This window comes from Mandrillus leucophaeus, unplaced genomic scaffold (assembly GCF_000951045.1).
Source record: "Mandrillus leucophaeus isolate KB7577 unplaced genomic scaffold, Mleu.le_1.0 Scaffold288, whole genome shotgun sequence".
NCBI classification, from domain to species: Eukaryota; Metazoa; Chordata; class Mammalia; order Primates; family Cercopithecidae; genus Mandrillus; species Mandrillus leucophaeus.
Genome location: NW_012103009.1, coordinates 1,236,032 through 1,252,150, shown reverse-complemented (window position 1 = coordinate 1,252,150; position 16,119 = coordinate 1,236,032).

Sequence of the window (16,119 nt, the reverse complement as noted above, 5' to 3'; positions counted from 1 at the left end):
GATCACGGCGGAGCCTCTAGAAAAGGGATCACGGCGGAGCCTCTAGAAAAGGGATCACGGCGGAGCCTCTAGAAAAGCGGAGCCTCTAGAAAAGGGATCACGGCGGAGCCTCTAGAAAAGGGATCACGGCGGAGCCTCTAGAAAAGGGATCACGGCGGAGCCTCTAGAAAAGGGAACACGGCGGAGCCTCTAGAAAAGGGATCACAGTGGAGCCTCTAGAAAAAGTCCAGGTGCTGCTTCCACACAGGGGCCGAACCTGAACAGCAGCACAAAGGAAGGTGTCCAGGAAGGCGTCCAGGAAGGCGCTTGCAAGACTCACCCAGAGATAATAATGCTGCAGTTTCCACAACTGCTCTGTTTTAATATCAACTCCCACGAATTAAGGAGATGTCATTTTCCTTATTTACAGATGAGGAAGGTGAATCCGGGCAGCCCGTCCCACGCACCCTCCTGCAGCAACACCCCCAACACCCCTCTGCCCACCCTGCTCTGGATGCCTGAGCCGCCTCCCCTACGTGATGGCCTCAGAGGTCTCAGCCGAGGACCCAGGGGTCACCTGTGCGGTCCAGTGCATCTGAAGCCACGTCCACACGTGAAGATTCAGGCTCACTGAGAAAGCTCGGCCTCGGCTCGGCTGCTGGGGCTGCAGGGGCGGCCAGGATGACCCGGAGGGAGGAACCAGCACCAGGTTCCAGGGAGGGGGTGGTGGAGAATACTGGAGAGGAGAGTATGCAGCAAGTCCCAGCTCCGCCATGTGGCCAGGGACACCCCTGCGGCCTGGCGGCCTGTCCCTGCCCTCCAGGGCTTATTGTCCCTCAGGGCACCCAAGAGGAGAAACCTTCCCCTGCCCTCATACTCTCACTGCAAAGTCTGGGTAGGGCTGAGCCATTTCGGAGGGAGGCCCACTGCCCGCAGAGACGGTCGGCCTCCTCTGGGGTTCTGGGGAGGAGACGGTGGCAGGAGGCGCCTGGTGAGATCTGGTGAGCACCAGTTCCAGAATGAGGGGGCGGCCGGGGAAATGTGGGGCGCTGTCCGAGGTCCTGGCCCTCCCTGGAGGACCTGTCTATGTCAGGTTCAGGACTCAGAGGACCTGTGCAGCAGCGAGAACAGAGGGGTCCGAGGTGGCAGAGACGGGGGAGATGGGGCTCACAGCGGCACCTGTCGTGCAGATTCGGGGCTCCTGGGCGTCTCTGATACTCAGGGGCCATGGGGTCAAGACAGGTTCAGGGATCTGGCCAGGTCTAGGGACTGAGCGGCCTCAGGGCTGCCTCCACCCACCGCACCCACAAGTCCCCACGCGGCGTGAGTCAGCCCAACCTGGAGCTCCGGCCAGGGGCAGTGCAGGACTGGGCAGAGCTCCCACCAGAGAGGCCAGTGGTGGTGGACACAGAAGGGACACCAGCCTTGGAAGGAGAAAGGGTTTATCTCCTGGAGGAGAGCCGGCCGGCCGGGGGCGTGACAGCAGCCTGGGGTCCAGAACAGAGGGAAGGGGTACTGGGCTTGGCGGCCCGGCTGCACTTCAGCCTTCTGGGAGACTCAGCCCCCTGGGAAGCTGCCCACAAACGGGCCAGGCGTCTGCCTGGAGGAATGGGCTCTCTGTCAGCTCTGTGGCTCCCCAAGCTGGCAGATATACCCAAGTCAGGAGACAGAGAAGTGTGGTCTCCACGTGGAGTGGCACCCAGACCCCCTGCCCGGGCCCCACTGGGAGACCTTAGGCCCCTTCCAAGCCACTAAGCCCTCATCCCAAAAGTCAGACGTGCTGATCCCTGAAGCCAGGCCTGACGCCAGGGGCCTGGTTTTCTGCTCTTGACGGGAATAGCTCACAGCTGTGTGTCTATATCGGAACCACTTCTACCAAGCCCAGTTATTTATATGCCTCCTTCCCAAACGGAAATATAAGGAAATGTGTTAGCAATTTTGACTTTATTTCATAAAACACAGGATGAGGCCAAATGGAAGTCTGTTTCTGAATAAGATTACAGATTACAGATCTGAAAAACCAAGTTCACTTTCAGCTGCAAATATCATTTAGAGAAAATGTCTTGTTTTGTAAAAAGAAGCTGTGTGTTGACAGATTTCTTCCCCTCAAATTCTAGAGGGATTTCAAAGCCCTCAGTGGGCGTTCTACCTGTGGGGGAGGCGGTGCTCGCATCCCAGACACACCCTGACGCCGCAGGCCCGGTGCAGTGGGGTCCCCAGACACAGCCCCGTGGCCACAGGCTTGGTGGCAGGGGCAAGGTTGGCTGCCACGGGGGCAGGGGGGACGCCACCTCCACCCTGACCAAAGCCTCAGGTGCACTGGCCCAGCAGTAGGATGTAGAGGTTCCGGGGTCCCCATAGCAGAACAAACATCCTCGTCCTCCCCTGGGAACCTGGAAACCCAGCCATGCCGTTGAAGGCTTCCGGGGAGGTGCATCTCGCCCACCCCCAGCTTGTCCCCTACTCCCAGCTTGTCCTCCATCCCTGGCTTGTCCCCCATCCCCGGTTTGTCCCCCACCCCACCTTTCCCTTTAACTCTCGCTTGGCCTCATGTAGAGGTTAAAGGGAACACCCCCGGGCAGGTGACGCCTCCCCACCATCGGGTGACCCACCTGCTGCCTCCCACAGCCCTCCCACGTGCCCCCTCCCCCCGCCGCAGCAATGCCCCTGAGTTCGCTCTGCCCACCCTGCTCGGCAATGCCTGAGCCGCCTCCCCTGCATCATGCCTGAGCCGCCTCCCCTACATCATGGCCTCAGAGGCCTAAGAGGCAAGTCTGACGTCCCCCATGCCATGCCCACCCTGCCCACAGGACCCTTGAAGACCCCAGGTGTCTGTGGGCTCCCTCATTTCAGTCCCCCAGTTCCTTACTTGCTGGTGGTCTCTCCTCGCCTGTCACCTCCCCGAAGGTTTCCTTGGTGTCCAGGCGCCTCTCAGTCCACACCTTCCTCTTCCCGCCCCAGGTGTCGCATCTGCACACGTCAGTCAGCGCATTTGCGCTGGTCTCTCCCTCCCGCTGCTGGTCAACCCTGCCAGGCATCTACCATAGGCCCTACACCCATGACAAGGACTGGCAGAGCCCTGGGGAGGGCACCGAACCTAGAAGGGCTTCCTGGAGGTGGGTCAGAGCGGAGCTGGGAGTGGGAGGAGGACCATCACCCCTGGACTGCGCTCCTGCATATGTGAGAGAGAAGAGCGTGCCGTTCCCGCATGTACAGATAGGAGACTGTATCATTCCCGCATATACAGAGAGGAGAGAGTTCTGTTCCCGCACACACAAAGAGGAGAGGGCACCCTTCGCGCACATGCGTAACCTCATTGCATGCTGATGAGAAGCCCCGGGCGTGCATGTGCACGGGCAGTAAGTGATACACAGCTCTTTCCAGCGATGCCCCTTCTGTCTTTAAAATTATGGTTAGTAATTAGCACAGAATTTTTTCTTAAAAAAACAAGAGTAAGAAGTCATTTAATCATTTCCACACTAATTACGAATATGGCCATACTTGGAAAAGCCACTCCCTAAAAGCGATGACTTGGCTCAAGCTGCAGTGAGAACCTGCGCGGGAGACATCTGCTGTGAGAACCTGAGCGGAGTCATCCTCACTGAGAACCTGCGAGGGAGGCATCCGCCGTGAGAACCTGCCCAGGAGGCACCTGCAGTGAGAACCTGCCCAGGAGCCACCTGCAGTGAGAACCTACCCGGGAGCCACCTGCAGTGAGAACCTGCCTCGGAGACACCTGCAGTGAGAACCTGCCTCGGAGACACCTGCAGTGAGAACCTGCCCAGGAGGCACCTGCAGTGAGAACCTGCCTTGGAGGCATCCATGGTGAGAACCTGCCCGGGAGACACCCTCAGTGAGAACCTGCCTTGGAGGCATCCGCCATGAGAACCTGCCCGGGAGACACCCTCAGTGAGAACCTGCCTCGGAGGCATCCGCCATGAGAACCTGCCCGGGAGACACCCTCAGTGAGAACCTGCCTCGGAGGCACCCACAGCCGTCAGTGCCACTTTTCACCCCGGCCCGAGGCAGTGACCCCTTCGTATTCCCACCCCGCCTGCCCTGCCTCCTCAGTGGGGTGAATGGATAAAGGACGTTGGTTCTGGTTTTCATCTTTGAGCTGCCAGGTTTTTTAAGGGCTGCATGGGGATATCATTTGCATATCCTCAAACTCACACACTTAACGTGTCCAATTCAGTGCCTTTTAGTATATTCACAGAGCTGTGCGTCTATCACCACAATTTTAGAACATTTTATCACCTCAAAAAGAAAAGAAATCCTGCTTCCCCCAGCCATCACTCTGAGTCCCCCGTTTTCCCGGCCCCTGTCCATCATGAAGCCACTCTGTCTCTGTAGATGTGTCTGTTCAGGACGTTTCACATCAATTCAATCATACACCACGTGGTCCATGGAGACCAGCTTTGTTCACTAGGTGTGATGCTTTCGAGACTCTGTGGGGGCGATCTGGCTGCGGCATCTGTCACCCCATTGATTACCAGGGTTGATTCCACTGATGTGGCCAGCTCAGCGCTGTTCCCTTCCCGCCTCACCGTTCCATGTGCCTCCTTCCCAAAATTGTGTGCTCAGCCAAAGACAATGACCTTCCCAAACAGAGAAGGACCATTCTTCAGTCCGGGGTGTCCGAGCAGCCACACTCCCCTGCTAGAATCTCCAAAGAAGCTCTCGAGGTCCATCCATGGTGCAACTGAACTCAGACCTCTGTTGCCTTTTAGGGTTTAATACAATTCTATCGTATGGATTACATCACATTTTGTGTAACCACTAATCCCTTGGCAGAAATTGGGGTCGTTTCCACTTTTTGGCTATCAGTAATCAATGCTGCTGTGAACACGGATGTACAGCTTTGCCCGTGGACACGCCTGCCCTTCTCCTGGGTAAATGCCTAGGAGTAGAATTCCCGGGTCATCTGGTAACTCTACGTTTGACATTGGAGGGAAAACGAGACTGTTTTCCACAGTGACTGCACCATTTGCCACTCCTGCCAGTGACGGATGAGGGATCTGGTTCTCCACTCCTCCCAACACCTGTCATTGTGCCCGTTAGACGACAGCCGTCCCAGTGGGTGTGAAGCACTGCCCCTTTGTGGCTTTGATTTGCCTGTTCCTGAGGGCTGCTGACGTTGAGCATAAGTCCATGTCCCTATTGGTCATTGGTGTGGTTTGGTTGTGTGTCCCCACCCAAATCTCATCTTGTAGCTCCAGTAATTCCCACATGTTGTGGACGCGACCCAGTAGGTCCCCACCCAAATCTCATCTTGTAGCTCCCGTAATTCCCACATGTTGTGGGAGCGACCCAGTAGGAGATGACTGAATTTTGAAGGTGGGTCTTTCCCGCACTGTTCTCGTGGTAGTGAATAAGTCTCATGAGATTTGATGGTCTGATAAAGGGAAACCCGTTATGCTTAGCACTCATTTTCTCTGGCCACTGCCATATAAGAAGTGCCTTTCACCTCCCACCATGATTCTGAGGCCTCTCCAGCCGTGTGGAACTGTAAGTCCAATTAAACCTCTTTTGCTTCCCAGTCTTGGGTATGTTTTTATCAGCAGCGTGAAAACAGACTAATACAGTAAATTGGTACGCGTGGTGTGGGGCATTGCTGAAGAGTTACCCGAAAATGTGGAAGTGACTTTGAAACTGGGTAACAGGCAGGGGTGGGAACAGTCTGGAGGGCTCAGAAGAAGACAGGAAAACGTGGGAAAGTTTCAAACTCCGTAGAGACTTGTTGAATGGCTTTGACAAAAATGTTGATCGTGATATGGACAATGAAACCCAGGCTGAGGTGGTCTCAGATGGAGATGAGGAACTTGTTGAGAACTGGAGCAAAGGTGACTCTTGTTATGTTTTAGCAAACAGACTGGCAGCATTTTGCCCCTGCCCTAGAGACATGTGAAACTTTGAGCTTGAGAGAGATGATTTAGGGCATCTGGCGGAAGAAATTTCTAAGCAGCAAAACATTCAAGTGGTGACTTGGGTGCTGTTAAAGGCATTCAGTTTTAAAAGGGAAACAGAGCATACAAGTCTGGGAAATTTGCAGCCATCGATAGAAAAGAAAATCCCATTTTCTGAGGAGAAATTCAAGCCGGCTGCAAAAATTTGCGTAAGTAGCAAGGAGCAAATGTTCATCCCCAAGACAATGAACAAAATGTCTCCAGGGCATGTCAGAGATCTTCATGGCAGCCCCTGCTTTCACAGGCCTGGAGGTTTAGGAGGCAAAAGACGTTTCATGGGCTGGGCCCAGGATCCCCGTGTTGTGTGCAACCCAGGGACTTAGTGCCCTGCATCTCAGCCACTCCAGCTGTCACTGAAAGGGGCCAATGCAGAGCTCGGGCTGTGGCTTCAGAGGGTGGAAACCCCAAGTCTTAGCAGCCTCCACTTGGTGTTGAGCCTGGGAGTGCACAAAAGTCAAGAATTGAGGTTTGGGAACCTCCGCCTAGATTTCAGAAGATGTATGGAAACTATTACTGCTGTAATAGTACCTTATACAATTCTTATACATTCTAGATGTAAATTATCAAATATTTGATTTGCAAATATTTTCTCCCATTCACTGGGTTGTCTTTCATTTGCTATAATAGACATAGTGTCCTTTGATGCACAAACGTTTTTAATTTTGATGAAGGTCAACATAGGTGTTTTTTCTTTTGTTGCTTGTGGTTTTGGTGTCATATGTAAGACACCATTACCTAATCCAAAGATTTACACGTGTGTTTCCTTCTGAGACTCTTATAGTTTTATCTCTTGCAGTTGGATCTTTCACCTGCTTTGACTTAATTTTTTGTATGTGTGAGGTAGGAACTCAAATTTATTACTTTGCATATGGATATACAGCAGTCCCAACAGGGTTAGTTGAAAAACTATTCTTTTCCCTCAATAAATGGTCTTAATGTCTTTGTCAAAAACCAACTAAGGGTTTAATTTCTGGGCTCTCCATTCCACTGATCTGTGTGTCCAGCCTTGTAGCATTGTCACACTGTCTCCATTACTGGTGTTTTGTATTCAGTTTTGAAATAAGGAAGTGTGAGTCCCCCAACTTTGTTGTTTGTAAAGTTTTGAGTGTTGAGGTTATACTCAGAGTCTTTTTAGATTCCATACTAATTTTAGGATGGATTTTTTTCTGTTTCTGCAAACAGGTCAACTTGGGTTTGGATAGAGATTGCACTGATTCTGCAGATCAACTTGGAGAGTATTACCATCTCTTCAGTATCAATCTTATGGTCCATGAACTTGAAATGTCTTTCATTTATTTAGGTTTAATTTAATTGCTTTCAGCAACGTTTTGATGTTTTCAGAGTTTAGGGTCTCCACTGTCTTATTAAATGTATTCTTAAATGATGTTCCATCTTTTATTTCCTATTTTAGTAAGCCCAGTCTTCTCTCTTTTTTTCTTAGTCTAGCTAAAGGTTTGTCAGTTTTGCTGATCTTTTGGAAGAATCAGCTTTTATTTTACTGATTTTCTCTATTTTCTAATCTATATTTCACTAACTTTTTTTCCATTCTTTTCTATTTCCTTCCTTTATCCTGCCTGAGGTTTAGTTTGCTCTTCTCTTCTCACTGTCTCAAGTTGGCAGGTTAGGTTGTGGATATGAGAGCTTTCTTCTTTTTAAATGTAAGTGTTCTCAGACGTAAACTTCCTCTCTGCACTGCTTTAGCTGCATCCCATACGTTTTGGTATGTTACATGTCCAATTTCATTCATCTCAAAGTATTTTCTTATTTTCCTTGTAATTTTGTCATTAATCTGTTTTGTTATTTAGGAATGAATGTGTGTTGCATAATGTACACATATTTGTGAATTTCCCAAGTTCCTTTCTATTTTTTATTCCTAATTTCACTCCATTATACTCAGTGATTGTGTTTTGAATGGTTTCAATCCCTTGAAAGTTAATGAGGCCGATGGATTTACAGCCAAATTCTACCAAAGGTACAAAGAGGAGCTGATACCATTCCTTCTGAAACTATTTCAAACAATAGAAAGAAAGGGACTCCTTCCTAACTCATTTTATGAGGCCAGCATCATCCTGATACCAAAACCTAGCAGAGACACAACAAAGAAAGAAAATTTCAGGCCAATATCCCTGATGAACATCAATGCAAAAATCCTCAATAAAATACTGGCAAACCGAATTCAGCAGCACATCAAAAAGCTTATCCACCACAATCAAGTCAGCTTCATCCCTGGGATGCAAGGCTGGTTCAACATACGCAAATCAATAAACATAATCCACCACGTAAACAGCGCCAATGAAAAAAACCACATGATTATCTCGATAGATCCAGGAAAAGGCTTTGATAAAATTCAACATCCCTTCTTCCTGAAAACTCTCAATAAACTAGGTATGGATGGAACATATCTCAAAATAATAAGAGCTATTTATGACAGACCCATAGCCAATATCATACTGAATGGGCAAAAGCTGGAAGCATTCCCTTTGAAAACTGGCACAAGACAAGGAAGCCCTCTCCTATTCAACATAGTATTGGAAATTCTGGCCAGGACAATCAGGCAATAGAAAGAAAAAAAGGTATTTGAGTAGGAAGAGAGGAAGTCAAATTGTCTCTATTTGCAGATGACATGATTCTATATTTAGAAAACTCCATCGTCTCAGCCCTAAATCTTTTTAAGCTGATAAGTAACTTCAGCAAAGTCTCAGGATAGAAAATCGATGTGCAAAAATCCCAGGCATTCCTATACACCAATAATAGACAAGCAGAGAGCCAAATCATGAGTGAACTCCCATTCACAGTTGCTACAAAGAGAATAAAATACTTAGGAATACAACTTACAAGGGACATGAAGGACCTCTTCAAGGAAAAGTATAAACAACTGCTCAAGGAAATAAGAGAGTACACAAACAAATGGGAAAAAAATTCCATGCTCGTGAATAGGAAGAATCAATATCATGAAAATGGCCATACTGCCCAAAGTAATGTATAGATTCAATGCTATTCTCATCAAGCTACCATTGATTTTCTTTGCATAATTAGAAAAAAACTACTTTAAATCTCATATGGAACCAAAAAAGAGCCTGTATAGCCAAGCCAATCCTAAACAAAAACAACGAAGCTGGTGGCATCACACTACCTGACTTCAAACTATACTACAAGGCTGCAGTAACCAAAACAGCATGGTACTGTTACCAAAACAGATATATAGATCAATGGAACAGAACAAAGACTTCAGAAATAATACCACACATCTACAACCATTTGATCTTTGACAAACCTGACAAAAGCAATGGGGAAAGGATTCCCCATTTAATAAATGGCGCTGGGGAGAACTGGCTAGCTAGCCACATGCAGAAAACAGAAACTGGACCCCTTCCTTACACTTCATACAAAAATTAACTCAAGAGGGATTAAAAACTTAAATGTAAAACCTAAAACCATAAAAACCCTAGAAGAAAACCTAGGCAACACTGTTCAGGACATAGGCAAGGGCAAAGACTTCCTGACTAAAACACCGAAAGCAATTGCAACAAAAGCCAAAATTGACAAATGGGATCTAATTAAACTAAAGAGTTTCTGCAAGCAAAAGAAACTATCAGGGTGACCAGCCAACCTACAGAGTGGGAGAAAATTTTTGCAATCTATGCATCTGACAAAGGTCTAATATCCAGAATCTACAAGGAACTTAAACAAATTTGCAAGAGGAAAACAAACAACCACATCAAAAAGTGGGCAACGGATATGAACAGGCACTTCTCAAAAGAAGACATTTATGTGGCCAATAAACATATGAAAAAAAGCTAATCATCACTGGTCATTAGAGAAATCTCACACCAGTTCGAATGGCAACTATTAAAAAGTCAGGAAACAACAGATGCTGGCAAGGCTATGGAGAAATAGGGATGCTTTTACACTGTTGGTGGGAGTGTAAATTAGTTCGACCATTGTGGAAGACAGTGTGGCAATCCCTCAAGGATCTAGAACCAGAAATACCATTTGAGCCAGCAATCCCATTACTGGGTATATACTCAAAGGATTATAAATCATACTACTATAAAGACACAAGCACACGTATGTTTATTGCAGCACTATTTGCAATGGCAAAGACTTGGAACCAACCCAAATGCCCATCAGTGATAGACTGAATAAAGAAAATGTAGCACATATATACCATGGAATACTATGCAGCCATTAAAAAAAGAATGAGTTCATGTCCTTTTCAGAGACATGGATGCAGATGGAAGCCATCATTCTCAGTAAACTAACACAGGAACAGAAAACCAAACACCACATGTTCTCACTCATAAGTGGGAGTTGAACAATGAGAGCACATGAACACAGGGAAGCGAACATCACACACCAGCGCCTGTTGGAGGGTGGGGGGCAATGGGAGGCAGAGCATTAGGACAAATACCTAATGCATGCGGGCTTAAAACCTAGATGATGGGTTGATAGGTGCAGCAAACTACCATGGCACATGTATACCTATGCAACAAACCTGCACATTCAAGTACATGTATCTCAGAACTTAAAGCAAAATTAAAAATTAAAAAAAGAAAGTTACTGAGGCTGATTTAGTGGTCTAGTATGTGATCTATCATGAAGAACATCCCACATGTGCTTGAGAAGAATGACTGTTCTGCTGTTGTGTGGAATGGTCTGCAGATATCACTTAGATCTACTTGGTTGTAACGTGTTTGAGTTTTTCATTTCCTGTTGCTGTTCTGCCTGATTGTTCTATCCATTATTGAAAATGAAGCATTGATGTCTTCGTTATTGTTGAAATGTCTATGTCTCCGTTCAATTCTGTCAGTTTTTGTTTTACATATTTTGGGGCTCTGTTGTTAGGGGCTTATGTTTACAATTGTTATTTTACCAGAAGAACCGGCTTTTATCTTTGTAAAATATTTCTCTTTATCCCAAGTAACAGTTTTTCTTTTAAATTGCTGTTAGTACTCCAACTCTCTTCTGGTTGCTATTTGCATGGTATGTACTTTTCATCCTTTTACCTTCAGCTTTTTTGTATCTCTGAATCTAAAATCTGTCTCCTTTAGACAGTATATAATTGGATATTGGTTCTTTATCCAATCTATCTCTGCCTTTTTATTGGATTGTTTAATCCATTCACATTTAATGTAATTATGAATATAGTTGAATTTATGTCTGCATTTTACCTTTTGTTCCCTATATGTCTCGTGGTCTCCTGTCTTTTTGTTGTTATTGTTGTTGTTAATCTATTCCTTCCTTACTGATTTCTTGTTTAATTAAGTGAATATTTTCTGGTGCAACTTTTTTTATTCCTTTAATGGATTTTTTTGCCAAATTTTAAGTTATTTTCTTAATGGTTGCTCTACAGCTTACCACATACACTTAGCATATCAGAATCTATTTCAGATTTATATTAACTCCAATTATATGTTGACCTGTTAACTTTATATTATTTGTTACATTTACCTTGTTTATATTATCTTATTTACCACTTATTATTCTCTTCACTTGTCTTTTCTTTAACTTTATATATATAGATATACACAAGGCCTCACTGTGTTGCCCAGGCTGGTCTTGGAACTCCTGGGTTCAAGTGATCCACCATCTCAGCCTCCCAAAGTGCTGAGATTACAGGCATGAACCACCCTGGCCACCTTCATTTGTTTCTGTGGGTCTGAGTTACCATCTGTTGTGACTTCTTTACTTCAATACAGTGTTGTTCCCCATACCTCCTTTGTGCTATTATTGTCAAATATATTAAATTTTTATTTGTTACAGGTCCAGGAATACAACCATATACATATTATTTTACACAACTGATTTTCAAATCACTCAAAGAAAGAAGAAATGTGCGTTTATACTGTCTTTTATACTTCATTATTACATTTCTAGTGCTCTTTTTTTGGTGTGGATTCAAATTTCCATCTGGGATCACTTTTAAGGCAGATCTGCCAACCATGAATTATTTTGACTTTTGTTTATCTGAGAACCTCTTATTTGGCCTTCATGTTGAAAGATCGTTTTCGGGCTATGACAATCTTGATTTACAGGTTTGTTTGGGGTTTTGTTCAGTCCTCTGAATATGTCATCCTACTGCCTTCAGGCCTTCACTGTTTCTGATGAAAAGTCACCTGTCAATCTTGTTGGAGTGCCCTTACCCATGACCATGAGGAGTCATTTTTTTGTCTTGCTCCTTTCGGGATTTTTTTTATTGTTTTTGTTTTGTTTTGTTTTGTTTTCTGCTTTTAGCTTTCAGTGTTTACTATGATGAGTCTGCATGTGGATTTCTTTGCATTTATTCTGCTTCGAGGTCATAGGGTTTCTCAGATGTGTAGACTAATGTGTTCAGCAAATTTGGGAAATTTCCAGGCATTATTTGTTCAAATATTTGTCCTGTCTTTTATCCTTTTCTTCTCAAGTAAACCTGTGATGAGGATGTTGGTGGACTGAAAGTTGTCCCACATTTCTCTGAGGTTCTATTCATTTTTCTTCCATTTTTTATTTTTCAGATTGCATAATCTCTATTTATCTATCTTCAAATTCACTGATTCCTTCTTCTTCCAGTTCTAAACTACCATTGACCCCCTCTAAAAACTCTTTTTCAATCATTGTATTTTTCAACTCCACAATTTTCACTTGATTCTCTTTTACAGTTTCTATCTTTTTATTCATAGTCTGCATTTGAGTCTCTATTGATAGTTTCTCTTCATACTCTCACTGTCTTCATATCTCCCTTTACTTCTTTCTTGCAGAAAGTAAAAGTTCCTCTTAAAGTTTCCCTTCTTGTTAAAGAATAAATCATAAGTGTTAGAAATAATAGTTTCCTTTAAAGACTAACTTCATGCTAGACATGCTCATGGACATGTAGTACGTTCTATGTCCTTGTACTTTAACCAAGATACCTGTGCTGGATGTGCTCGCAGACGTGTCCCGGCTCACAGCCTATACCCCTTCCTTATTTGGGAATGTTATTACTTTTCTAATTTCTTTCATAGGCAACTTCCTCTTTTCCTTTATCTTTCCATTACTTTTACCTATTTAGAAAAGTTTTAAACTGTTAGCCCATCAGGTTTGAGTCTAAATTGTGCCATCTGGCTCCAGCCAATGGAGACAGGACACAGTAATAGGGACAAACTGTGTAAGGGATAACACTTGCTTCCCTCCTTTGTTCAGGTGTGCTCTTGCCTTTATTCCAACTGCGAGGAGCACCCTTACTGCAGGAAGTAAAGATTGCCTTGCGGATAGAATTAAATTCATGTTCAAGTGCTATTTCTTTGCAGCACCAGGGAGCAAGCATTTACATATAACATTTCTGCGTGGTTTTCTTTAGTTCTTTGAATGTCTTAATGATGGATACTTGGAGGTCCCTGTCTGTTACGTCTGGCATCTGATCCCTCCCATGGGCAGCTTCTGTTACTGCTCTTTTCCCTGTGCATCGGGTCATGCATTCCTATTGATTTTAATGTCTCTTAGGTTTTGTTAAAAACTGAACATTTTGGATAACATTTTGTAGTAACTCTGGATACTGATTCCCGACCCCCACTCCCTAGGGCTTGTTTCTGTTGTTGTTTGCTTATCTATTTTCTGACTTGCCCAGGTTACTATGTAACATTTATTTCCCCCGTAGTGGGAAGTCTTCAGTGGCATTATCCGGTGGGCTCAGCCCTGGGTGTATACACAACCACCCTAGATGACAGTAGTTTTGTTTTCACTGGGGCCATGCTTGTCTCTTTCCCTGATCTCTCTGCTAAGTTCTCTGCCTCATTTGCCATTACACTCAGCCTGTTAGGCTCCACTAATTACCTGCTGGCTGCTCTATTGTTTTTCACTAAGCCCTGGGGCATTAATTGCTCAGTACATTAATTCAATTAAATTCAGGCAGAAATAGTTTTGAGTCCAGTCTTGGGTTCGTTCTGACCCAGGAGGGCACCTCTTAGCTCTCTCTTTCCTTAGTTCTTTCTAGCAAACTAGCTGGTCCATGGTAACAGCGCATTGCTGTTAATTAGGAACTATTGTTTTCTTTCTTTTTAACTTTTATTTTAGGTTCAGAGGTCCATGTGCAAGTTTGTTATACAGGTAAACTGTCATGGGGGTTTGTAGTGCAGATTAGTTCATTACTCAGGTACTACGCCTAGTAACCAATAGTTATTTTTTTCTTATCCTTTCCCTCCTCCCACCCTCCACCTTCAATTTTAATAGCACCTGACATATGGAAGGAACTCAACGGTTTCCTGAATTTTTGACTTAGCTTTCTTACAATAACATATGATTTACACTTGTCTCATAAAAGAAAAAGAACTATTTTTTCAAGAGCACTCAGGCTTAAACTTCTTAATACTCTGTTTCAGATAAAGTCAGTTCCTTTGGTGAGAGCTTTAGGGTTCTCTTTCCCTATGAGCTGCCTCTCCTCCTGGACAGAGTCTCTGAGTCACCACTCCGGGCATTGGGCAGGGCAGCAGTCCGTGGTCTCTGGGGTTTGTTTCTCCTGGTGGGAAATCTCAGCTCTACAAGTGAGCTGGGGAAAGGGTGGCCAAGTCCCCAGAGTTCTCAGCCTGCCACACCTGGGGAGAGCCTGAAAGCTGTGGATGTGCCTCACGTTTTTGTTTTGTTTTGTTTTGTTTTTTTTGAGGCAGTCTCACTCTGTTGCCCAGGATGGAGTACGATGGCACAGTCTTGGCTGACTGCAACCTCTGTCTCTTGGGTTCAAATGATTCTCATGCTTCAGCCTCTAGAGTAGCTGGGACCACAGGTGTGCAACACCATGCGTGGCTAATTTTTGTATTTTTTGGTAGAGATCAGGTTTCACCATGTTGGCTAGGCTGGTCTCAAACTCCTGACCTTGTGATCCGCCTGCCTTGGCCACTGCACTCCAGCCTGGTGACAGATTGCACCACTGCAGTCCAGCCTGGTAACAGAGCGAGACATTGCCTGTGCACTCTGTTCTTTCTTTTCCCTCTTTTGGACTTCGGACTGTGGACTTTTGAGTTACTGTTGAAATGAGTTAAGACTTTAAGGGACTTTTGGGAAGGCATAATTCGTTTGAAAAGTGAAGACATGAGATTTGGGAGGGGCCAGGTGTGGAATGATGTGGTTTGGCTGTGTCCCCACCCAAATCTCATCTTGAATTGTAGCTCCCATAATTCCCATGTGTTACAGGAGGGACTCAGTGGGAGATCATTGAATCATGGGGTGGTTTTCCCCATACTGCTCTCCTGGTAATGAATAAGTCTCACAAGATCTGATGGTTTTAAATGGAGTTTCCCCTTTCACTTGGTTCTCATTCTCTCTTGCCTGCCACCATGTAAGACATGACTTTTGCCTTCCACCATGATTGTGAGGCGTCCCCAGGCTCACGGAACTGTGAGTTTATTAAATCTCTTTTTCTTTAGAAATTACCCAGTCTCAGATATGTCTTTATCAGCAGCGTGAGAACAGACGAATACACCTGGTGTTCTAAGGTGAGAGCCTGGGTGATTGATGTTAGATCTTTTTCTCTAGTATTTTCATCAAATGCTATAAATCTTGCTCTATTCCCTGCATTTGCACATCCCACCAACTGTAGTAAGTTGTATTTTCATTTTCCTTTAGTTCAAAATATTCGCTAATTTCTCTTGAGACTTTTTTGATCCCTGTGTTATTTATTCTTCAAATATTTTAAGATTTTTTAGCTATTGATTTCTAGTTCAATTCCATTGTGGTCTGAGAACATATCTTGTATGGTTTCTGATCTTTTACATTTGTTAAGATGTGTTTTGAGGCCTGGAATGTGGTCAGTTTTGGTGAATGTTCTGTGTGTGTCTGGGAAGAACGTGTATTCTGCTGTTGTTAGATGAAATCTTTTATAGCTGTCAATTAGACCCAATTGATTAATGGTGCTGTTCAGTTCAAATATCTTTACAATTTTCTGCTTGCTAAAGCTATCAATTACTGACAGAGTGGTGTGAGCGTCTTTAACTGTAATAGTGGATTTGTCCATTTCTCCTTGAAGTTCTACCAGTTTTTCCTCAGTATCTGGACACTGTTTTAGTGCTAGGCTAACACATACGCTTTTGCCAGAAGCCCAAGGTTGGCAAAGAGAGGACAGTGCACCAGAGAGAGTCAATAACAAAAGCAAAGGCTGAGGAGACTTCGTAGGGGGCAAGGCTGGAAAAAGGAGGGGTGGGGTTCAGGCTGGACAGAAGAGGGGGCG